Below are 12195 nucleotides of genomic sequence, written 5' to 3'. Positions count from 1 at the left end.
AAATGCTCTAATATATATATATATATATATATATATATATAGTAATTTATAAAATATATATGGCGATTAAGCTACACTGAATATTCCGCGTTTCATCCACTCTAGGACTCTTCAGGCTTATGCGCGAATTCTGTGGTTGTTTATCGTTTTTTAAAAACGCTTAATCGCCATACATATTTTATAAATTACTAACTAGCTCTACCTACGTATTGAGCACTTTTGAAGTAAATACTTAAAGTTTACGCATAAATCTATACTTTCGTATATTAATCTTATGTGAGTAAATTAAGTAGTTATATATATATATATATATATATATATATATATATATATATATATATATCATCAGGCAAGAAAATTAAAACTTACACAGGTAAGAACATTAACCATGCTCAGGTCAAACATGGCATATATATATTTTTCTCCTCTAAAATTAAAAATGCTCTTAAAGTTTAATTTTCTTGCCTGATGCGATCAATAATGATTGAAACGGTCTGCACATCGTAGCAAGATATGACTATATTTGCATTAAGAAAATATAAATTTGCTCTCTTTGATTGAGCACTATCAACCACCCTTGTTGGAATTCAATGATTCTTATCTTTTGAATATTTTTCAAATTGGAATACACACACACACACACACACACACACACACACACATACATCATATATATATATATATATATATATATATGATGTATGTGAGAGAGGGGGAGGGAGGGAGAGAGAGAGAGAGAGAGAGAGAGAGAGAGAGAGAGTGTGTGTGTGTGTGCGTGTGTGTGTGTGCTTGCTTTAAGTTAATTTGTTTATTATCCAAGTACGAACAATAAGTATCGGTATCTCTGACTACCTGCAGCGCTGGCTGCTCTTGTCTTTTAATTTTCTTAGACCGTGGCAGAAGAGACTCTTGGGGAACAATCAGCCAATTGTATCCGTTAGAATGAAATCGGTGATAACAAGAATTTAACTTCTTTTCTTTAATAAATGGCCATTTTTCCCAAAGCCTGCTTTTCCGCAGTGAAAAGGAACCAGGCATTGTCACAGAAGCGGAGAAGAGCAATGGCTTGTGGAAACGGATTCTGCGATTCTGAAGATCTGCTCTCATGAAATGGTATTGTTTTACAGTTGTATCACATCACTGAAGTTAAGCAACATTTAATCTGTTCAGTACTTAGATGGGTGACCATTTTGGAATACCAGATGTCAACAGTTATTTTACAATTCTTTGTTTTTTTTTTTATATGGAAATCACTCCAAACAAGGCATGAAGCCGCTTGATGTAAGGAGCTAAAAAAAATGCCACTTTAAGATAAAAATCAATTCAACAATAAATGCTGTATGAATAGATTCCAACAACAAACCAGCAATTCTTCCTCCTTTGTCGAAAACACCGCTCATGAAATGTGAGGATCAAAAAGGAAGCGAGAGTTACGAGCCTGAAAAAAGTAACCCCATGGTCCACTTTATGCTCTTCAATTTTTGTTGCATCATCAAAGTTAAGCAACATTTAGCTTGTTCAGTATTTGGATGGGTGACCATTTGTGAAAATTAGGTGCCATCGATCGTGGAAGTGAACCTACCTGGAAAACCATTTTCTCTAACAGTCTTTGGAAAGAAATGAATTGTCCCCCACCCTAGCTATGACTAAAATATCAGGTTAACAAGAAAATTCTTGCGGTTTTTTACTTTTAAATTCAGATGAAAATCATTGATCGAAATAAGCACCATCAGAATCAACACACTTTTGTCAATACAAAACAAGTGTATTTATGCCAGTAGCGTAAAAATCTTGCGTTCTGGTGGCGATGAAGTCGCTGACGGCGTTTTTGATGTCATTTGGGTTATTAATAGGAATAGGACAACAGCATATTCTTTTCATTGTTTTAACTCTCGAGTGTGTATTCGTTGATATCTTACATGTTTTTTATAAAGTGATGTGGTTTTCGGTTGATTAACTGTGTCGGATATATACTCGAGAGTCAAAACAATGATAAGAATATGCTGTTGTCATAGCTCTAGTTATTAAGCATTTTTTACACAGAAAGTTGTCAAGATACTTGAAAAATGGTAGTTGGTAGGTGAGAGATTTGGAGAGTATAGCGGATGAGGCAGAGTTTTGTAGCCCAATTGGTTCAAATTCTGCTATTTGATCTACTTATTTGCTAGTGGCAGCCATCTTGATTTTTTTTATTCATTCAAGATTTACACATTTTAATTTTTCGAGTTTTAAATAAATTAACTTTTTACTCGAAATTACTTCCCATGTAATCTAATATATGAACGGCTATATGTCTGTCTACCTGTCGCTCTGTCGGTCTGTCTGTCGATCTGTCTGTCGGCCGTCTGTCTGTTGGTCTGTCTCCATATTTTCAAACTCTATCTCCTTCGAAAGTAAAAATCACAGAGCAGTGCCAGGGACCTCAAATGTTTGGACTTTTTACAGACTGTTCTTTTATGGGTCTTTAGCCGATTAAAATTGCTTTCAAAAATGGGTCAAAAATGAAAAAAAAATTGTACATTCATCTTAGTTTATTTAATGCTATGAGACTATCGCTTTCCCGGGGGGGGGTACTTGGTTGAGGAACGTCCTGGGAATGAAACCATCTCCCCGGGTGAATAAACGATATCCAAAGATACCCAACGATAGGCACATGTTGGAAACCTCACCAAAAAACGGCTATAACTGGCTGGCATGGGTTGCTTCTTCATTGCATTGTTACAGGCATCTTCCCATCGTCGGCATTAATGGCATGCTGCAATCGAACGCTTGTGCAAAAATAGCGAACAAATGCATTTTTATAAAAATATAATTTATTTAAGATTTAACAATGAGGAGCATATTTTTATAAAGACCAGTTGAAACCAGACGCATGCTATGTTGCGTCCGCCGACTTCAGAACCCAAGCTTCAACTGTTTAAAACAATGAAATTATATTTAATTCTCTCTTTCTTCATTGAAAGAGAGAAAAGGGGAATGAAAGAGAGAAATAGAGAAAGAGAGAGAGAGAGGGAGAGAGGGGACATTCATACATAACGTTTAAACATTGTTTTATTTTGTATCCATGAGTTCTTTCGGGTTTGACCTTTCAAATTCTAAGGTCTGATATCGTTTTGCCTTGGTTCAATATAATAAACAAACTGTCATTCTTGGCTTGAGTCATAGCAGAACATTTTCAAAATCACAAAAACCTGCTCACACATCTGCACCTCACAAGTACAGACCAAGTTAGGCACAAGGTTCATTAATGTAGAAGCTCCCTCCCAGCTCTCCCAAAAGGGGCGCTTTCCGTTGTGCCACAATGCTACAGTTTCAGTTTCGATTCGAGTTGATGGCACCTAAATACTTTTTTTTTTTTTACTTTTGAAAACACGTATCTATAATAATGTATACAAAATCTGGACAAATGAAAATATCATATTTAAGCGTATTTTACGCCCGGGCAAAGCCGAGCGCCTCACCCCCACCCCCACCCCGTTAGTAATGCTTAAGATAAGAAATATTTTTAATGCCTACATAGACGTAGTTTCTCATACCACCACAAACCCTATTTACTGATATTAAGTTGTGATGAACAAAGAAGATTTGAGGTCACTTCAGAATTTTTTTCTTTTCTTAAACTAGTTTGCTTCCGGCCGGGTAGTATCTGTTCTGTAATTTGCCCTTAGTCAATGTAGGGGAAACCCTTCATACTGAGACAATTACTATTTATTTGGAAACTGCCAGAGTGCCCCCGTTTTGAGAGAGCTGGTTTTCCCCTACATTAAAAACGACCTTGTGTCTAATTTGCTCTTGTGGGCAAGCAAATAAATAAACCCCTATTATTAGGTTGATAAGAAAGTTCTGGCGAAATTTTTAATTCTGATTTCAAATAATGTATTTTCAAATAATTTTTTGCCAAAATACCTTTACTTTATATATCATTTTAAAGAGTGTTTTTCGCTCTATCTAATCGTTTAAATTACAATCGTTTAACAGCAATTATTTTTTTCTTTTCAGAACGTTAAATACAAGATGGGGAAAAAAGCAATTCGCACAATTTTCTAATTTCAATTCAAGCCAGGCCGAAAAACCACTGAAACAGCTTGCAATATCAACGAAGCGTTTGGCTCAGGAACCACTACTGAATGCACAGCATAATGGTGGTTTAAGAAATTTCGTGGCGGTGACAAGGGTCTTAAAGTTAATGAGCATAGTGGTCGGCCATCGGATGCTGACCATGATCAATTAAGAGCCTAAGTCAAAGCTAATCCACACACAGCTATTCGAGAACTTGCTTCGGAATTAGACATAACGTATACAACGATGTCAGACCAATTGACAGAGATTGGAATGACAAAAAACTTGATAAATGTGTGTTTCACAAATTAAACGACAACCAAAAGAAACGCCGTTATTAAGTGTCATCTTCCCTTCTTTTATACAACAAGAACGACTCGTTTCTCGTCTGGGTTGTGACTTACGATGAAAAGTGGCTTCTTTACGATAACCGGTAACACTCAGCTCAGTGGTTAGATGCCAACAAAGCTCCATGACACTCCCCAAAGCCAGAGTTGCACCAAAAGGAGGTCATGCTGACCGTTTGGTGGTCTGCGACCGGTCTCATCCATTACAGTCTTTTGAATGTAGGCGAAAACAATTACGGCGGGGAAGTACTGCCAACAAATGGATGAAATGCATCAGAAACTTCGACAACAACACTCAGCATTAGTCAACAGAAAAGGACCAATTTTCCTCCACGAAAATGCCAGACCACTTGTTGCTAAACCGACCCCGCAGAAGTTCAACTAATTAGACCACGAAACTCATTCTCCGTAGAAATGCAATTACCATTTTCCAAATGTGAAAGGAACTGGAACTTCTCTTTCACAATGCCAAGATTTTGCTGAATAACAAAGTCCGTAGAAATCACAAAGGAATATTCCAAAATGGCGAAAAAAAAAAAAAAAAGCCGTCAAAGAAAACAACTGGGAATTTAAGACAGTTTTCACTGGTGCTATTTCTTTTTCTGTGAAGATAAATTTCCAACCGATACAATAAATTATCGTGGGACATTATTTGCATAAATCGGACCGATAGAATTTTTCAGCTTGAAAAAGACGTTGCGTCCTTTGCGCTATTTTCAGAAAGACAAATTTCACGTTCGAGATAGGGAAATGCGTGTTAAGCATAAGGAAGATGAGATATTCTAGCTTTTACGGTTTTAGCGACCGCGTGTTTCTGTATTTTTTTCCGGTCACGCTACCACCCTTTTGTGTGTTCTGTTTTCTTGAGGCTGGAATTGTAAAGAAACGCATTTTATTCTCACGTAGGCGGTTTGTCAAAAGACAAACGTACAATGGATATACGAAACCAGATATATAAAGAATTGGAAATCAAATACATAATTACTAAATGACCGAATACGCGTTGTGTAGTCACCTATCATTAACGTATATTTTATTGGTGTGTGTGTGTGTGTGTGTGTGTGTGTGTGTGTGTGTGTGTGTGTGTGATTACTACTAATGTCTATGGTGGCTCTTCACTATCTGAACCCAAATTCTATTTATGACCTATTTGAGTTCTTTCTATGATCAGAGCGTTCTTATATCCGGGTGTGTGTATCTTTTTTTTTTTTTTTTTTACACAGTGATCACCACTTATAAAGGCCCGGAAGCCACTCAGGGATAAGGGTTATTGCAAGTACATTACGTTAGTGTGGAGATTTGATGAAGTGTTTACTTAAGGGGGCGGTTCATTAGGAATTTGTTAACGTTGGTCTTGAAGACATCCAAGTTGTAGTCTGGTGGGAAGCAGGCAGACGGAACAGAGTTCCACAGGCGTTCACTTCTAAGAAAGAAGCTTTGTTCATGGAATCCACGTTTTGATTTAGGCACAGATATAGAGTGGGGGAAACTTTTCACAGTGGATTCAGCTAGACGGGTGTTTTTTGTGAAAGATTGGCGAGGGGGGACCAGAGATTGGAGTTCAGACGAGCACCTGCCATGGAAATAAGGATAAAACAAGGATAGGCTCGCAATGTCTCTTCTGTGGGAGAGAGGTTGCAGGGTAGAGAAAAGGGCATCCCCCACTAAGCCACGAAGTCTATTTTGTACTCTGTCAAGGCAGGATAGGCTGCTTTTAGTAGATCCTGTCCAGATATGGCAACAGTATTCCATCCTTGGACGTACTTGGCTTTTATATAGATGGAGAATTGCATTAGTGAGATATCTTCTGGAGCGGTAGAAGGATCCCACCATCTTTCCAGCGACCTTGGCAACAGACTTGATGTACGTGTTCCATTTCAGATCAGGAGTAAAGGCCAACCCCAGAGGCTTACATGTATTTGACATGCCTTATTTTCAACTACAACGTTGATCTTGTGGTCCACCTGAGTTTCATCTGTTATTGGAGGGAAAGCTGGAACTTGTTCAAACGAGTGCATTTCACTCCAAAAACGATGGTTGGTTTATATTAGCTTCATTTCACTTTCCATGTGTCGAACGCAGATGGAAATGGAAAGTGAGTGTCTTTTGCCCTGTTGGGGGTTTCTTGGTCTCCAATGTGAGGCACGTCATCTCCCTCCCAAGGGAGAAGGGAGACAACCGTCAACCAAACCGTTTTGTTCCAAGTCCAAATTCCAACTCCGACTATTTTCTCTGTTAACTAGAACACGTGATCACATACAGCTATTTTAAGAGTTTCCGGCGAAACTTGTCCATTTTATAGCTCAATAATGTTTAGACAACTTTTACAAAGACACCTTCATATCTCATCTCTTGTTTATCTCGCCAGATAGATAGATAGATAGATAGATAGACAGAGTAAGAGATAGATAGATAGATAGATAGATAGACAGATAGATAGATAGATAGATAGATAGATAGATAGAGTAAGAGATAGATAGATTGAGATGGATAGATAGCTAGATCGATAGCTAAATAAATATATCGATAATGCACATAGATAATTTCTTGTGTTCCACTTACTGCATAACATACGTTAATGTCCCAACGCAATTAATAAAATACATGTATTATCAGGGTCAGTGAATAGAGAGAGAGAGAGAGAGAGAGAGAGAGAGAGAGAGAGAGAGAGAGAGAGAGATGCAAAATGGCGGTAATATACGAGAGAGAGATAGAGAGGGAGGGATGGTAGGAGAGAAAGCGAGAGAGAGAGTGAGAGAGAAAGTCGTGACGAATCCAGAATCAGTCTCTGGCAACCCACTTCACGTACCCGAAATTTACTGTTTTCTTGAGGATAGAATAAAAAAAAATAATTAAAAAAAACAAGAATAATAAAGAAATACATTTCATTTTCACATGGGCAGTTTGTTAAATACATAGTTAGGCACTTGGGCAACGGTACAACTGTTTTTGGTTTTCAATTGGGTTGGTTGGTTGTTTTTGTTTTACGGCATATCAACCCTTTTCGGGTTGTTTAATGCCGAATCCAAAGATTTTGAACAAATATATCCATTTTTCAAAGCTTTGAGAAAAGGTAAATAACGATTGAATTCTTTTATTCTTTTGGATATTTGTAAGGAATGCATTGCCCCTATTTATTTGCCTTACCATGAGGTTTAGTTTGGTTGTTTTTGTTTTACGGCATATCAACCCTTTTCGGGTTGTTTAATGCCGAATCCAAAGATTTTGAACAAAATTTTTTTAATAGAATATATTTGTTTTCACGTCGGTTTCTATTTAACCCATAGTTGGGACCCTCACAGGTACTACCACTCCGGGTCAGAGTGGACCTGGGAGCAATGGTAATTAAAGGGTGGCTCCACACTCCCCAAAGACCACAAGCTGGGGCCTCACCACTGGATATAGTTTAAGGTCATATCCAGGACACCCATTGAGGGACTTTTACCCTCTGCAGGGGGGGGGGGCAGTCGGCGTATTCTAATGCCCCACCGACAGGGCCGGTTTTCAATTGGGATATTTGGAGAGTGCATAGCAGGGGCAGACAAATGTAACTTCAGGACCAAATCGGAAAGATTTTTTTTTTTCGTAACAAAGCCAGAATTCTGAAATTTTTTGAATTAGTGTTTTTTGTTGTTTTTTTTTTAGAAAGTTTTTTTTTTTAATGAATGTCAGAAACTTGTAATAACACAGAATAGAGGGTTTCTTTTTTTACAAAAATAAACATTTTTTAGATTTTTAATAAAAGATTAACATAAAGTTTTCGTTATACATTTATTGAATAAAAATACAGTGACCCACTTTAAAAATAGCCCAAAAAATGTAGTAGAGAGGAGGAACATTCTTCTTTTGTTTAAATTATCTGTAACATTGTTTAAATTATATGTAACATTGTTTAAATTATCTGTAACATTGTTTAAATTAGCTGTAACATTGTTTAAATTAGCTGTAACATTGTTTAAATTATATGTAACATTATTTAAATTATATGTAACATTGTTTAAATTAGCTGTAACATTGTTTAAATTAGCTGTAACATTGTTTAAATTATATGTAACATTGTTTAAATTATATGTAACATTGTTTAAATTATATGTAACATTGTTTAAATTAGCTGTAACATTGTTTAAATTAGCTGTAACATTGTTTAAATTAGCTGTAACATTGTTTAAATTAGCTGTAACATTGTTTAAATTAGCTGTAACATTGTTTAAATTAGCTGTAACATTGTTTAAATTAGCTGTAACATTGTTTAAATTAGCTGTAACATTGTTTAAATTATATGTAACATTGTTTAAATTATATGTAACATTGTTTAAATTATCTGTAACATTGTTTAAATTATATGTAACATTGTTTAAATTATCTGTAACATTGTTTAAATTATCTGTAACATTGTTTAAATTATCTGTAATATTGTTTAAATTATCTGTAACATTGTTTAAATTATCTGTAACATTGTTTAAATTATCTGTAACATTGTTTAAATTATCTGTAACATTGTTTAAATTATATGTAACATTGTTTAAATTATCTGTAACATTGTTTAAATTATATGTAACATTGTTTAAATTATATGTAACATTGTTTAAATTATCTGTAACATTGTTTAAATTATCTGTAACATTGTTTAAATTATCTGTAACATTGTTTAAATTATCTGTAACATTGTTTAAATTATATGCAACATTATTTAAATTATATGCAACATTATTTAAATTATATGTAACATTGTTTAAATTATATGTAACATTGTTTAAATTATCTGTAACATTATTTAAATTATCTGTAACATTGTTTAAATTATCTGTAAAATTGTTTAAATTATCTGTAACATTGTTTAAATTATCTGTAAAATTGTTTAAATTATCTGTAACATTGTTTAAATTATCTGTAACATTGTTTAAATTATCTGTACCATTGTTTAAATTATCTGTAACATTGTTTAAATTATCTGTAACATTGTTTAAATTATCTGTAACATTGTTTAAATCATCTGTAACATTGTTTAAATTATCTGTACCATTGTTTAAATTATCTGTACCATTGTTTAAATTATCTGTAACATTGTTTAAATTATCTGTAACATTGTTTAAATTATCTGTAACATTGTTTAAATTATCTGTAACATTGTTTAAATTATCTGTAACATAGTTTAAATTATCTGTAACATTGTTTAAATTGCTTTAGATCTTCTCTTGATTCTCCTGATAATGTTCTCCTTTAGTTGGCCTGGATTGTGAGGATTATTTGCATAAACTTTTTGTTTTAAAGTACCCCAAAGATAAAAATCACATGATGACAAGCCCGGGGAACATGGTGGCCATAACTCTTTGCTTATTTTCTGATATGCTTCCACAATCACTATTCTCTCGACACTTAAAATTTTTTTAAATGTTCATTTTAAGAAAGTAGGAAGCTTAATCTAAAAAAAAGAAAACAAAAAACAAATTGATTAGAGAAAGATTAGAAAGATCGGGCTACTTTTAAGTGGGCCACTCTATATAAGAAATAAAAGTACAACATAGGGATGTTGTTTTGTTGTTTTTTTTTTTAAACAAAAATAAACATTTTAAAAAGTTTTAATGAAACATAAAGTTTTTGTAACACATGGAATAAAAATAAATATAAAAAAGACTTATAATAACACAAAGTAGGTTTTTTTTTTTTTCAAACAAATTGACCGTCTGTCAAATTCAGTAACTCTTATCCTCGAGTGACCTACGGGCTTTAATAAGCAGCAACACGTTAAAATAAAAAAGAGATTTAGAAGTTTGAAATAGGATTTTCATCAGCATATTTAATTCACACATTGTAAGAACGGTTCCATTTAAATTTTTTTTTTCAATTTTTGCAACGTTAAACGTGAATAAAAACCCATTTGTTCTTATTGAGAGGAATGTTAACATTCGTCACAGAAATGTCTGCCGTTCATTGAAATTTTGCCATTTTCCAAACGTGAAAGGAATTGGAACTTCTCTTTCACAATGCCAAGATTTTGCTAATATCAAGAAGAAGCACACAACAAAGTCCGGAGAAATCATAAAAGAATATCCAAATCTCAAAAACAAAGAACGGCAAAAAAAAAGAAGAAAGTAACTAGGAATCTCTATCTCTTCAGGATGCAACGATAAAATTGTCGACATAAAGGAAACAACACTACAGCTTTATTTTAAAACTTTTATTGAAAAAAATCAATTCAGGTTACTTGATTATGTAATAGGGCTGACATCTATTCAATGTAGCCACCTTCAGCCTCAATCACCGCCTCGATACGGGCCCGGAATTAGGAGCATACCTATTCCACAAGCATCGGCGGGAGCTCGGCGAATACTTGGCAGATGGCAGCGATCAGGCTGGCTTTGGTGTTGTGGGAGGTCATGTTGGTGATGTTCTCGACGTATGACCAAACGAAGTAGTCAATGGGTTCACGTCAGGGGAGGAGGTAGGGCCAGTGAGAGAATGGTACAAACTCTTTCTGAAGCTAAGCTTGGGTCTCTTTGAACTTGTGGACCAGCGCCGAATCCTGCTGCCACACCCAGGGTCTACCAACAGCCACCTGATTGCACCAGGGGATCACCACACTCTTAAACACATCCACGTACACTTTGGTGTTGACTTTCAAGCCGACTTCGAAGGTGTGAGGTGGCATGATGTGGCCCTCACTTCAAATCACACCAAAGACCATAACTGTGACCGTAAATTTTGCTTTCATAACCCTGAGCACGTCCCTGTTATTCATGGCAATAGTCCTATTGTCATAACTTGGATTGGTAGAGAGCATGAGTTGTACAGTGGCGCATCTCCGTTTTCGCTCATTGAGCATTATGTCACTTTGACATGATAGAAGACTTCTATCGCTCTTGAGATTGGTACACAACTGGCCAACTAGTAGATGGTCTGCAACAATAAAAGTAACCCGATTTTCATTAAACGGAAATGGAATCATGTCATATTTTTAGGGCGACAATTTTATCGTTCCATCCGGTGCCATTATATGAAAGGAACTTTGTCTGTGAGTTCGTTCTCTATGGACTCGAAAACAGCTTGGTCGATTTTTATGAAATTTCACATGAAGGTAATTTATGCATCTGGCAGTGTTTTTAAATAGGTTTTATGTCGGAATGTCTTCGATAAGTTTTGATAATGTATAATCGAAATAATCCGATAAAAGAAGGAATAGAAGATTTTGGCCAAATTTAACACCTTAAACAGTCTAACATCACAGGTGCATTTGAGAAGTTTTATTGCCACACAAGCCAAAAGGCCCAGCATATAAAATCAACAATAGGCTCTTTGATATGACAGGCATGCATTCGAAATGAATGTTTCTGTTTAAAGCACAATTTCACAATGATACTTGACTTTTTTATTTTAAACTTAAATTCAAGTCATTATCACTGCATAAACAGTGAGGCCAGGCATATGAAATCAACGGTAGGTTCTTTGATATGACAAGGGTGCATTCGAAATGAATGTTTCTGTTTAGAGCACATATTATCGGACATTATTTACATAAATCAAACATAAAAATTGTTAACCTTTTATGACCTGAATTATGATGTAGATGATTAAAAATATTTATTGTTAATTTTAGTTAGTTTAAAGGGGAATGATACTATGATTGTCTTCAAACTGGAAAAATTATGAAGTTCAATAGTACAACTACAAGTGAGAAGTTTTGCATTTCATAAACTTACCTTGATTATTATTATGCTTGAAAAAAAAATGACAACAAACTAACCTTGATTATAATTATGCATGAAAAAAAAATGACAACAAACTAACCTTG

Source organism: Euprymna scolopes, chromosome 16 (genome assembly GCF_053919585.1).
Source record: "Euprymna scolopes isolate OS-2025 chromosome 16, ASM5391958v1, whole genome shotgun sequence".
Classification (NCBI taxonomy): domain Eukaryota; kingdom Metazoa; phylum Mollusca; class Cephalopoda; order Sepiida; family Sepiolidae; genus Euprymna; species Euprymna scolopes.
This window is presented reverse-complemented; position numbering follows the sequence as displayed.